Source organism: Sebastes fasciatus, chromosome 10 (genome assembly GCF_043250625.1).
Source record: "Sebastes fasciatus isolate fSebFas1 chromosome 10, fSebFas1.pri, whole genome shotgun sequence".
In the NCBI taxonomy this organism is placed as follows: Eukaryota; Metazoa; Chordata; class Actinopteri; order Perciformes; family Sebastidae; genus Sebastes; species Sebastes fasciatus.
Genome location: NC_133804.1, coordinates 15,342,514 through 15,357,367, shown reverse-complemented (window position 1 = coordinate 15,357,367; position 14,854 = coordinate 15,342,514). Strand labels below are relative to the sequence as shown.

General features: G+C 38.8%; 1 long non-coding RNA gene across 1 annotated transcript in view; it reads right to left on the bottom strand.

The window, feature by feature from the left end:
• Positions 1-12,669, bottom strand: part of LOC141775273 (uncharacterized) — a 48,272-nt gene extending 35,603 nt beyond the window's left edge. Inside the window, exon 1 of the long non-coding RNA XR_012595572.1 lies at positions 12,540-12,669. This is a non-coding gene — a long non-coding RNA (uncharacterized LOC141775273). The remainder of the gene's footprint in view (positions 1-12,539) is intronic.
• Between the last annotated feature and the right edge of the window lie 2,185 nt (positions 12,670-14,854).

Genomic DNA, 14,854 nt, shown 5'->3' with positions numbered 1-14,854 from the left:
TTTTTTGCCGCATAATATTTGCGTTCTGTGTTAAAGTATTCATGACAAAAACAACTGTTAGAAAAAAATATATTGACATGCGAATTAATCTCCTGAGAAACACTGCCAGTGTGTAACGGCCTTAAGAGTCAGATATTTCCCTCAGGAGCTGGTGGAGACCAAAAAAAAGTTAAGTGAATATTGTGCTTAAATTCATCAGATGGACAGAAATGTGACTCAAAATTAATACTCATGTTGCTTATATAACTAATACATAGCTACTTATTCAATAAGTCACATTGAGATTAAAAACCTCTTTTACAATTGGGTGTTCAAACAATTTTCAAACCATAGTAAACAGATATTTTTGCTAACTGCATAAGGATCTACTTACAGGGTGCAACCACACTAGCTATTCATCTGCAGTAGTTAAAGACTATTACTTATTGTTTCATATATACTATACTGTATGTTAGGGCTGACCCGAATGCTTCGAAGCTTCGACCGTTGCCATGTTATTCAACTTCCAAAATATATATATAAAAGTATATAATAATGTATAAATCCCCAAATGGTCCATGATTTACGGAATAATCATTATCATATCATTATTACATTATTATTACAAATTATTCATATTAAACATTAATCATTATTAGTTATTCTCAGACAGATATAGCTGTTTGTTGTGTGTAGAGGTGCGTGTGTGTACAGTAGTGCGGCAGCAACACTGTACTCAACAGTGAAACGAGGGAGATGGAGACAGACAAAAAAGCATGTCACCCTGCTGCACCGCGAAGCTTCCAATAGCTTCAAATATTTCTCACCGAAGCTTCGAAGCCCAAAATATGGTATTCAGGACAGCCTTACTGTATGTAGCATGATTCTACTTCAACAGGTGAAGAGACATTACAAAAGTGTCCAGAGGGGCTTATGGCAACAAAACATACCAGAGTTTTCCTTTATAGAAAGTATGATTTTATCCTCAACACTATGCTGTTAAGATTGAAGTCATACAGCATATTCATGCTTCTTGGGATGTGATGGAAAACAACAGCAGGGGCAGCGACCTTGAACTCAAGCTGGACCACAGCTGTGTTGTAGATATTTTTTAAATAAAATGAAGGCAGCAGGGGCTTCGAAGAGAATCATGTTTGATGAAGTAAAGCAAGTTTTATATAGTGGCAGCTTGTCTTTCTATACGGGGGGCCTGGTGTGACCTCAGTGACCCCTGTGCCGTGGCCATATCATCAGAAACCTCTTGCTGCTTTAAAAAGACCCCTTTCGATGTCAGATGTCCAGGCTAACCAAACAAGCCCATACTATGAGAAATTGAAACTATTCCCATAGAAAATGTCCCATTATTTTCTGAAAATGTTTTTTCTTTACAGGAAAGGCCTCCTGTAGATTTCAGACGTCTTGTTTTTGCTTTTAATTATAATGTGTACATTCCTTTTAAATATATATATAAGACATTTTTCAAAGACCAGGAAGCCTTTGATGGGTTTTAGCAGCTCAAAATGAACCGAGTCTCCTGAGAAAAGAAAAATGAGTGTAGGATGAACACAGTGCACCTGGAACCGAAGGAGGACAGCATGTTCCTTCTGTTCAGTGAAGGAAATCGATTTGAATAGACATCTTCAACGGGTCATTGCTCATCTGGCTTAACCTCTCCGTCTGCTTCCGGAGGAGCACTTGTTTGTTAGGCTTCATAAAGCACCCCAAACCCAGGGATGCATTTACTAGTTTTTACAGGATGTTCTCAGAAACTGAGAGCCATTGACGCAGGCTGACTCACCATCACTTCACCCAAACTCAATAGGTTCTCATCAAGGCTTCAGAGCTGAGGTCATGTGACCCATCTTGGCTCGGTTTTCTTTTGGATCGATGACCAGAAATTGGTCTGCTCACTTTACTTTGCTAAACAAGCAATTCTTCACAGCAACTGATGCGTTGTGTACAGATCGTCTATACTGACAATTAAGGGATCCCACTTTTGTGTGTGCAAAAAAGACATTGAAAAGGACAAACCTTTCTGGAAAGATTTAGGAGAAACCTTTGTCACTCCTACTGGGTTAAACAAATGATGAAGGAAGGTCAATTTGCAAATTATTTCCAAAGTTTCCGCTCTGTTCTTGCTTATAATTCCACTTTTTTTGCAACAAAGCCCGTCACCATTCATCGTCAGCCATTTCAAACAGTATAACAGATAAGAAAATGAAATATATTGGAAAGTATAACAGCGGACCGTTGCAAAATTGCCACCAAATCCAACAAAGTCGGCCAAATCCTTCAAAGATTTATGGCACACATTTGAGGCGGATTACTCTGAAGATGTTGGCCGTCTGCAGCCAAAGTACTTCGAGCACATGCCAAACCCTAACAAATATCCTGCAACAGTCGCCCAAAAACAGAAAGTGAGATGAAAACCTACAGGCAAACTGCAATCCTGATATTTATTCATAAGCCATTTGTTTTATCAATGCAGTTATACGAACCCACTATTTTAAATACTAATGATTCATTTATTATAAAACATTGTGAATATAACCAGGACTAAGGATGAGGCTGAACGCCACCTAAAATTAACAATACAAATGTTATTTCCATGGCCAAGGAAAGTCCAATCAATATTTGTGAAGATGAGCTACTCTCTCTGAAAGCCAGAAACCAGAGAAGTAAGTCTCAAACTGATGATGTCATAGGGTTTAAAGTCTGGAGCTGCTCCATAGACAATGAATGGGAGACCCACAGAATGTTTTCTATTTTATACCCAAATGAGCTTTATTCTATTGTAGGGATGTCATGATACCAGAAATCTAGTAGTCGATACCAATACCAGTGAATTTCCACGATTCTCGATACCAAATTCGATACCACGGTTAAAAAAAAAAAAAAAAATCCCATGAAATGTGTACATGTGTCTATATATATCCTCAGATTGCAAGCAGGAGTTTACATTTACTGACATGGTAACATTTCACTGGGTACAGGCTACCAGAGGTGGGACCAAGTCATTGTTTTGCAAGTCACGAGTAAGTCTCAAGTCTGTGTCTCAAGTCCCAACTCAGGTCTCGAGTCCTAAACAAGCCATATGCGCTCAGTAACATAACGTTAGTGCTTCATGGTATTCTCCTGAAACTTTATTGAATGCTGTTGGATTGGTGCAAACAAAGTGGATCTGGGGAGTTAGGTGTAAGATAATCAAATGCAAGTCCCAATAACATTCACCGGAAAGGAAGAGTCCAGAGGTCAATAAAGAAAAATAAAATTAAAAAAAACACTACTTTTCAGAGATTTAGCAATAAGCAACAAAAGATAGAAATTCAATTCAGTTTCAGTCTATGGAGCAGCTCCACACTTTATACCCTATGACATCACAAGTTTCAGTTTTAGCACTCTAGTTTTTGGATTTGGGAGAGAGTTGTTCATGTTCACTAATATTTTTTGGACTGTCTTAGACCATAGGAATAACATGTATGAATTTTGAAAATGGGCGTAGTTCCCCTTTAACGTCAGCAGGTTCATTATCTTATCTTAGTTTATTACAAGGCGTTGTTAAATACTCAATTCTGATTGGTTAATCACGGCGTTCTACGGTCTGTTATTTCTTTATTTTCTCAACAATGACCGGCTCGCTGTACATTATCCCTTACTTAGCATGTTAGCATGCTAACATTTCAGTCTATGGTGGGAAAACAAACCGACCGACTGACATTGCCATCCCCACAGCCACGTCACCAGCATGGCTAAAAATCATGATGAGTAATCCATAATGTGCATTATGCAAAATGTGTATAACTCACCAGGAATGTGTTACTTTCCCTGCAATTCTCTTCCCTCCTCAACCTCAAGTCTTTTAATGCTACTTTATCTTAACGAGACAAGCCCGACAACATTAAAACATGTTCTTGATATACTGTTAGTGCATAATTTGAGTGGCTTTTACTGACATCAATTCATTTAACTCCGAAGGCCCAGCGCCAAGTTTAAATTTAGTTTGTGCCACAACACTGATTAACATACAGAGATGTGCTTGTCATTCACCCATCGATTCACAAAGGTCCACATCCCCCATTTTTCCCTTTTAATTTCCTTGATGGGCTGAGACGCAGGCTGAATGTAATCGTTAGTCACAGTAAAGAGCTAAATTTGCGATTGTCGTAACTTTGATTTCAATTGAATCCGCTCAAGGTTTGGTGCCAAAGAAAGATGAACAAAGAAAGCCAGAACGCTATAATTTATCTGATTTGTTCTTATTGTCAAATTGAGATTAGTTTGTCAGCTCCATTTGTTTCGCCAAGTACCTCTGACAAAAAGTGCACTTCACACACACACACACACACACACACACTAACTGGCCTACATTTACATGCTACACACTCCTTAATCACAACCTGTGCCAAAGTGACAATCAAGCTTGAGTTATAAAGACGCAAGGAGGAACACGCTCACACAAACGCACACATACTTCTTTGAATATGGAAAAAACATTTCCCCAAGCACAAATTGCTAGTTACTTCCAGGTGGAATAAGATGGCATTCAAATAGATTGCTAGTATTATAAATGAAATTACGATGTGCAGCTCAGAGGCTCGTCTGTGGAGCAAAATTACTAAGACATCCATTTTTTAGATTGAGAGCCTGAGGTTGCTGCTAACATGCTATTTGATAGAGCCAATCATAACGTCATTGGAGGTGAAATGGCACGTTTTAAGACTGCACTCTTTTCTCTGATTTTATAGGTTAATAATGTTGCAATTTCATTTACATGCCATAAAGCAAACGATCACCTTAAGGCTTCTCTCATCTGAGACCACCGCATAATATCTATTGGTATTTCTTCCGCGTTTGTGAGAAAACATGCAGAGGACCCTTTTATGAAGTTCCAAGGATGCTGTGGTGGATCAAAGACCTCATCATCATGATCCTGCAGGGAAAACATTGAACATAACAAGTCTCCCTCTCTTCACAGAACCTCAGAGGCAATCATCTAATGGTTGGGGGCTCACCGCGCTGCTAAAGTGTCCACTCAGCAGCACTCTGGATGTAAAGGCTGGGCTGCTGCCAGGACACGTCCAGCCTCAAGCATCATCGGCCAAGAATCCGCTCTGATGGACGCAACTTCCCGCCCTACTACAGCACGGTCCAACAGCCTGGCGGACACAACCCTGCCCCGCTCATGTTTTCGTCTTTGTCAAACAACCTGCACTAACACACCGTTTTTGCAGCTATGCGCATTTTGGTTAGGGGTCAGCCAAGACCCATAAAAGGGCTTTATCAAATTTTAAGTTATGCGGCAATACCTTTACTGCTGCTGATTCCCTTTTGTCAAATATACTTAAGAAAGTGCTGGACTTGCAGTTTTCCCACGAGGGAGGAAATCGCCTCTTTGCCAGCTGTGCATTTCCAGCAGGCAGGTACCATATCGATGTGCCGCGGTAAATGTCCCGTTGCGTGGTGTATATAACTGTGAGAGCAGTCATTGTGACTGTGTGGGCAGGTATGATAACTCATCCTGGATGCCCAGTAATGTCGAGAAGAAAAGGGGAGGGAGAGAGAGAGAGGGAGAGGTGGGGGCAGACAAAGTGAAAACCAGAGAGAAGCTGAGCTAAAAGATAGTATTTTAAGGTATCTTCTACAAGATAAGCTCAATCACGCCCCAGGCTCTTCACAAGCAAGAGAAAGGCTATTCATCTGCTCTTTTGTGCAGCCAAAACAGTTTGGTTTCATACTGGCACACTGGCAGCCGAGCAGCATTGATGAAATCCATTTCCTTCTCTTTTCATTACTCTTTACTGACTGGTGCCTGCTGCTGAGCCGCCCCGAAACTGTGATGTAACAACCAGGATCTTGTTTTCCTTAAATTATTGTACCGCTCATGGTCCAAGATCCACAAGTACGAGTTTCAAATAGTTTAAACTTCTCCGATTAACATTAGACAGAAACAAATGAACGGATCCGATCAGACGGATAACAGTCGTTGTGTCAACAATACGGTTTCTGTGGATTGCAAAATTCAAATTTATTGCCAAGCATAAGCAAGGCATTTGCAGAGAAAGTTCACATTACAATGTAATCAACGCATTACAATAACCAGCAACAATAGGGCAAACTGATAATGCCAATAGACTAATAGACATACAGTACATATACTGTCAGAGGGGTGGGGGATAAACTCAGCATCTCAATATTTTGTACACTATATCATTATACAGACATTATGTATCAATATTTTATTATATAGACTATTGTTAAGAGGTTGACCTCTGACCTCAACTCAGATATGAACAGTGAAAACTGTATCTTATTGATAAAACATGTTGACAAACTGCATAATTTGCAGTTGAAAAAAGGTAATAAATCCCACTATATCTTATCGCAATACTCCGCATATCACAAAATGTTTAAAATCGTAATAAGATCGTATCATGACTTAAGTATTATATCGTGTGGCCTCTGATGATTCCCAACCCTATTCTGTCATTATATATATAGACACCGGAGGAAACAACCAATCACAGCCAAGCTGTAGTCTGCCGTCTCTGAGCAGCTGTCAATCATTCGCAGACGCTGACCAAACGGTCGAACTAGGCAGCGCTGATCAAATATGAATCAATATTCTGTAACTGTAATGACTATTTCTCGCCTCAAATGTTGTCAGAAACATCTTGTAGTGTACTGTTTAGCTGTAAAATGAGAAAGTTTGTGACCCGGCAGCCATGTTCAGATCAGTTGAGGAAATACCAAGAACCGCCCACCAGCCGGAGCACAGCCAATAGGAACGCTCTCTCTGAAATGACCTGTGATTGGTCAGAGTCTCCCATCACAGGCTAGATTTTCTAAAGCCTGAAAACAGAGCCATGAGGAGGAGCAGCAGTCTAGTTTTCTTTCAGAACACTTAAATTACAATATGCTGAAAGGTTATTTTGGAATTTGTGCCCAATGATGCCAAAAACTTTCATCGTCTATTCTGCAGGTTTAATTAAAAAACCACTTGGGTCTGATGTAAGTATGATTTATTCACCACTTCACTGAAAGAAACCTGACACTATTCAACTCATGATTATGATAACAAAACTGACATTGATCTCACTCTTACGTTTAAAATCAAATCCAGTCTTATCCTCACTCCGCTGCGATACGGCTGACGACACCCAGAAACTGCATAAGGAGTGTGAAATGTAAGAAGATTGTCTGGTTGCTGTTCACACACAGATTCCAATATGACATGGAATAAGGTGAGCTGGGAAGGTATTGTGTAATATACGCATACGTAGTCACGGCTGTGTACATAACATCCACCATCTCTGCAGGTATTTCCATTTGCAGCAGAGGTCTTCATTTACACAAACCGCTAAAATCAGCAGTTTGACTTACGGGGAGTGGGGAGAAATGGTTTCTATTCATCTCTTCTACATTTGAGCTGAAAAGCTTTGGGACAGCAATAATCAGTCCAATGATACATTGCTGTGGACTGTCAGGAAGAATCTATTTTTCCAGCTGCTGGATGAGGACAAGTATGTCTGCAAGAATGAAAATTAAAACATATAAGGTTTTGGTTTAATGCAAAAGACACTAGAAAAGAAAGTCAGTCAGTTTTTGTGAATAGTTTTCTGAGAAGTCGCCATAATTATCCTTCACTGCCAGTCAATTTCATTCCCAGGAAAGTCCCACGGGACACTTTAACTTCACTTCCCATTTCAAGTGACAATCTGTGGAGACTTGGACAGATATGTGGATTTCTTGTCCAAAATATTTCATGTTGTCCCAAAAAAGAAACATTCAGCAGCCGCTCCAGATGTCTTGTCAGGGAAACAGAAATATGAGCTCGGTTTCTGCTGACCCGGGTCTGGTTTCCGTGTTGTGGTTATTGGGAAATGTGCTATGGTGGCTATGCCTGTCACATCCATGATCGGAGGTGTGAATCCTCTGATCCTTTAATAGAAACCAGATGGGATCACCCTTCTTTTTCCAAAGGAGGGTAAAATGTTGAAAGACAGAAGGGACTGTTATTATTCACTCAAAGTATAATATCTATGGAAAGATTTATGCAGTAAATGTGAAAGTAAAAATGACAGCAGCTTGGTATTAATACAAGGATTTATTTTGGTGGCGTAGGATTTATCAGATTACAAAAACAAAATAAAGATGATCTCAATTTGCCAAGAAGGGATTTTTTTGACCACTTTATCTCTGATTTGGTCTCCTCTAAATGCTTTATATGTTCACCAGCTATCTTAAATTAATAATCTTGAAGATGTTCATTTGAATAAATGTCTGTTAAGTCACCATCTATCGCTGAATGAGATAACACAATGGAGACAATTTGAGAGGGCACATACACTGAGAGGGAGCATCTCTTTGCAAATGAAATAAATTACTGACTGATTTAATCTGTGCATGTAAACTATTAAGTAAAGATCGATATTTTCTTTTCTTACACCCCTACAGCAGAGCAGATGAAAACAGTGCTCGAGTCATCAAGGCGGGGTCTGGTGCATCACTGTGGCTTCGGTCAGTTAAGGTGACAGTGTGTGATGCTCTTTAGTGATCGAGTGTGCTAATGGTTTCATCTAATGGGGACTTCTTTGAACTAATGTCTTTTGCTCAGCTCTCTGTTCTCTGATTTTCTCATTTTCTCCCCCTCATGCTCTCTGCGCTCAGTATAAGAAATAATATGAAGGTCAAAACTGCCAAACCTCAACACACCAGCTCCGAAGACGAGATTGAAGAGCTATATGATGCTGATAAGCAATACACTTTAAGATCATTTCTCTTGTATTCAGGAATTTTGTTTTCTTAAATAAAGATGAAGGTAAGCAAAATGTAAGTTACAAAGCCCAAGTGGTTCAGTTCAAATGCTGAAATAAAACTTCCTCTGAGTGATGAATACAGAAAGTACAAGCTTCAACACTTTCATGATTCAGAGGTGTTTCCTGTTATGACTCTGAAGAGCCAAAAATTCACTCGTACATGGACGTTTGAAGAAGAAAAAAGTGGCAAAACTGGAGAGCTAATCGTGTTCTCCATGTTTGAATCTATTTACGGTCCCGTCCAAAAATGATATTACTAATCCCACAAAACAGTTATACAACAAAAAAGTATTTTCTGGATATTACACAACATCATCCATATATGGTGTGGGAGAGACTACACGACCAGGCAGCGTGAGCCCACTCATTCAGGTGGGCCGCTATAGATTGGGTCTGCATGTGGGCTTCACTACCAGCTGGCATGGGATAAAAACATCAGAACAACTATAAGAGGAGATTTGCCCTAAAATGAGAAATGTGTTATATAAATGCTGAGTGAACAATTTCCAGACTTATTTGCCTCCATAGGTGCCAGATTTGTTCACCTCTAACCTTTTCAGGTGTTTTCACTCAAATAACAGTTTAAGGCCCAAAGAGGGGAAATTAGACCTGTCCAATAACTCACAAAAAAAGCAAAGATTTGAGAAAAGTCTAATATGGATACATATTTGTGTAGCAGACCCACCACATGTATTTTGTGACCCTTTGGAGGGTGCCTGACCCCAGGTTGGGAACCACTGGACTTAACTATTTAACTGTTATGTATAAAGTATTTAAAAGAAGCTCCAATAATTAGCCACAGGGGCCAGAGTATTTTTACTTTTGATTAGGGCTGTCAAAGTTAACGTGATAATAACACGTTAACGGAAATTAATTTTAATGCCACTAATTTCTTTAACCAATCTTGTGATTTTTAGGTTGACGGTGGTTCAGTTTTAATGCTAGAGTAAAGAAACTGGCACCATACGAAACCATTCGTACCAACCGTGTCATTCTAGCTTGTCATGAAGGAGGCTAAATAACGCTTCAAACTTGCGCTAAATTTTGAGGAAAAACTGTAATGGCCATTTTCAAAAGGGTCCCTTGACCTCTGACCTCAAGATATGTTAATGAAAATGGGTTCTATGGGTACCCACGAGTCTCCCCTTTACAGACATGCCCACTTTATGATAATCACATGTAGTTTGGGGCAAGTCATAGTCAAGTCAGCACACTGACACACTGACAGCTGTTGTTGCCTGTTGGGCTGCAGTTTGACATGTTATGATCTGAGCATATTCTTTATGCTACATGCAGTACCTGTGAGGGTTTCTGGACAATATGTATTATTATTTTGTGTTGTTAATTAATTGATTTAAAATAATAACTACATACATACATACATTTGCATAAAGCAGCATATTTGTCCACTCCCATGTTGATAAGAGTATTAAATACTTGACAAATCTCCCTTTAAGGTACATTTTGAACGATTAACTATGGACAATCATGTGATTAAATATTTTAATTGATTGACAGCCCTACTTTTGATACTTTAAGTGCATTTTGCTGATAATACTTTTCTACTTTTAAGTAGGATTTTGAGTATTTTTACATGCATGTTTTGCTACTTTTACTTAAGTTAAAGACTGAATGCAACACCGATTTGTCATCATCTGCTTCAGACCTGATGAGCAGCAAACTGTTGTTCTACACAGTTTATCACAGATCACTACTCCTAATCTAGTCCTGTTTTATTCAGTGTGACGATAGAAGGATTTGTGTCTCTTGTTGAACTGGATAATAATGAACATGTGTGCACAGCCCTGCCGTGACCATGACCGGTTTGACCAGTAAGCACAAGGTCAAAGAGAGACTCTGACCTCTCACCTCTTCGCAGCAGGAAAAACATTCAACCAAGATGGTTGAATCCAAACAGCTTACTGCAGAGGATTTGGACATTGTCCAGAAATGAAATGAACTACTGTTTTATCACGATGAGCCTTGTCAAACTGGAAACCTCCTTCAGTCGCACGAGTCTGACAGAAACCCTTAAAATATAAATGTTTCAACAGAATAAATAAATCTCTGACATAACAAAACAAACTATTCTAAACATGGAAAAGTTTTTATCTGCTCTGCAGTCTAGACAAAACATCTCCTTTCTTAATCTCATTTGATTCATGTTAAATGGATTGAAATAATGACAAATTACTGCGCAAAACTGGAGCCATGTCTTTTAAAAAGAAATGAAACGCCCCATTTCTTATATAAGTTAAGATTTAGTTTGCTTTGCCAAGAAGAAAAGTTGATCCTCTTGAGCAGCAAATCCTCACCACTGAAGCACACACAGAAAGACAGAGGACGCTCCTGTTGCAGTCCAGATAAAGATATGGAGCTTTTCGCTCACCTCGAGCACTTGGCAGCAGAAGCAGCAGAAGCTTTTATGTTATATGAAAGCTGTATTCAATCAAGTGAAATGGGCAGTGAAATACACTTTATCCCAGCACTAAAATCCGGTTTTAGATATGAAACGATATGATTCCAGGTAATTCATCTTTTAAGAGAGGTAGATGGTCGTAATACCCGAGTGCTCTGGTTGGGTTGAAAGGGTTGATCCTCTCTGAAGGAATGCCGTTCCACACTGTAAACATGTAGGGATCTCTTAAGGATTGGGATCTCTTAAGGATTGGGTTATATTTGTATTTGTTATAGCCTACTGTATTTACAGGTAAAGGTTCTTCTGAGTTCAGAAGCACCTTTACCCAGTGGTGTAATGTAATGAAGTAATAATACTTCAATACAGTATTTTTGGGTGTATCTGTACTTTATTTGAGTTTTTATATTTCTGCCAGCTTTCACTTTTACTCCAATACATGCCCCCTAAGCATCTTCGTTACTTCGTTACTATTGCAAGCAAACAGGTTTTGTGATTCAGTGGTCCTAGATTGCAAGTTAGATCATTCACATGATGGGCAAATGCAAAGAAAGTGCTCTCAAAGCTGTAGTTAAGTTTCAATTTCTGCTGAAATCCAGGCAGGCTGCATGTCAGATCATGCTACTACTAGGAAAGGAAAAACTGGATTTTGTTCTTTAAATCCTTTAAGTTGTTAAGACCTCGTTTTTCTTCAAGTGCAATGTTTTTAAGGTGGATTCATTTATTTTGAGCATATTTGAGATGATAATTGGAAATAAAGACTCTGCTGTCTAGAAAAAGTGAATCCACCAGGAGTGGAAAGAGTAAAAGTACTGCTGCTTTAAAATAATTGTACTCAAGTTAAAATGTTATATGACACAACTATTAAATTAAAAAACACATCCATGTATATACAAGTGGAACAATATCAAGCCACAGAGCCCTTCTGTCCAAACCAACAATAAAAACAACTTCCTCAGTTCAGCCTCACAAGAATTAACAAGAAAAGAGACAAAACCAGACAATTAAACAGAAATGACCAACAATAAACAAAGACAGCTGCAGACACCAAGGCGGGTGCCACATATTGGTATTATTAAACCACATAAATTAAATAACCTGACACTTATTATTGCATCAACAGAAGACTAATTGTCAAAGCAGACAACACAGAGATGTATAAACAATATAAACTCAGCAGCAGAGACACTAACACACAAACCAGAAATAGAGCTGCACAGTTTTTAGCAAATGTAGTTCAACACACAACGTCACGTTTATAACACAGTTGATGTTTAGTTCTCGTCAGTACAGTGAGTGAACATGCATCTGTTTATTTTTGTACTCACCTGTTTGAAGGCATCCTCATGTATACCGTGAAGTCCTCCATCAGCTCAAGGTTCAACTTCTTAGCTCGTTTTGTTGGTGGCAACATCCTGCAGGTGTGCTTGATTTGTCACTGCAGCGTGCTCGCGGGCTGATGGTGCGTTCACGTAAACCACTAATTGGGAGACTCTCGCGAGAAGACGGTTAAGGTCAAAGGGTCTCGCGAGATTTTTGCAAGTTACAGCATTAATTGATGTGCAACCAATTAGCTGGATTCTAGTTACATAAAAGTGCGTTTCAGACCCATGCATTATCTCAGGACAGTAGGCTACCTATACTTATTGAATTATAAAGCTTTTTTTTTTTTTTAATCAAACTGTGCATGAAATGCAAATATTTGCTTTTAATGTGTGATTAATGTTGTTTTACATATTTTAATTTTCTTATTTATGATCATTTTAACTGTGTTAAGTGTCCTTGAGTTTCATGAAACAGCTATATAAATAACATGTATTATTATTATTATTATTATTATTATTATTATTATTATCATATTATAGACCTACATGTCGCTGAATGACATAATGGAATTTATGCCACAACATGACTTGTTGTTGTTGTTTTGTTCAATTATAGTGTTTGTTGTGTTTGAAGTTGTAGACAACGGTACAGAATGATACACTAAAACCAAAATCTATCATCATCATCATCACGATAATTTAGAGGAGAATGGACTGGAGTAGAAAAAAATGCTTCATATTTCTATTAGAACAGATGCTGTTAAGTCATCTGAATATGCAAGAGGTGGTACCCAGCAAACATGACCTGTTAGGGCTGTTTTAGGGCCCTATGTGGGCAGCTGTTGTGAAATGAGGGTCATGTGTGGGCCACATACATTGGGGCTCAGGTGGGGCCCCAGTTGTTCAGCCCACACCCAGCCCAAAGAGTGGGCAGCCCACACTAAGCAGAGTGTTTTATCTTTATTGCACTTCGATGACAATAGCATATTTGGGTTGCAAATATTAGCAAGTTTCAGAGGGTTTACTTCTCTCATTCATTTCATTGTGGGCACATGGGCCCGCACCATGCCCACACCCTGGGGCACATGTGGGTATAAAGTGGGCCTAAGCTGTTGCAGTTTAGCTGTGAAGAAGCTGTTAAATTTCATGACAAATCAACTTTTATTCAGTACATCATCAATCATCAGCCAAAAGAACATCCCAAAAAACAGCACATTTAATTTTTCCGTATGTTTTCGTCTCTCCATAATTTACGGTAGGCCGTGAAGCTATAAACATTCCTGGGGAAAAAGATGATGAAGTCAGAGCTGATTAAGACTATAAAGTGCAGTCTGGTGAGTGAATAATAACACCTTTAAACATTCTGTAGCTTGTAAGAGGGATTTTTTTTTTTACATAGAACATAAAAGTGTCTATTCTGTGACAGGTTATCTGAGTACACTTTTTGCTAGAAGCCTGTCTGTCCTCAGTGTTACATCATGAGAAGGGAAAAGCTCTTAAACAGGAGGAACCTCGGTTTCAGGAATGTGCTTGTGTCTGAACTCAGCCCATTAAATCAGTCACTCCTCACTAACGGAGCTCAGATCCAAAGTGAGGTTACTTGGAGAAACTTCTGCATTTGACCAAAATAGGAAACTATTTCATGAGAAATGCCTGTTACAGCAGAGGGGATATGTGATTGTGTTATCTACTTTTAGACTTAATCAATTTGACCTTTTAGGCTTAACCTTTTAAGTTGCCTGCCTGAACATGAGAAGATCTCATTTCAGTGGTAATTACACTGAGATATGCTCAAGTACTATATCTGAGTCATGTCTTTATGTTACAGATTATGTTATTTTCTACTGCCATTAAAGGTCCCATATCGTGCTCATTTTCAGGTTCATACTTGTATTTTGTGTTTCTACTAGAACATGTTAACATGCTGTAATGTTAAAAAAAAAAGTATTTTCCTCATACTGTTGGCCTGAATATGCCTGTATTTACCCTCTGTCTGAAACGCTCCATTTAAGCGCATTTTGACAGAATTGCAACAGAATTGTGTTACTATAGGCAACAGCTTGGGTCCATGTTTACTTCCAGTCAGCTGATGACATTCACATACACTGCAACAGCAAATAAACTGGGACACATTTAGTATGTTTACGTTTAAAATTGTGTAAAGGGTCTAAATATTGTATATTCGTGACATCACAAATGGGCAGAAATCCTGACAGCTTGTTTCAAATGCAGAGTTTCTGAATACGGGCTAAGTGTATTTCCCTGTGGATTGAGTGTTTCGATACTTTCACAGTATTTATATAGAACTTAAATATGCT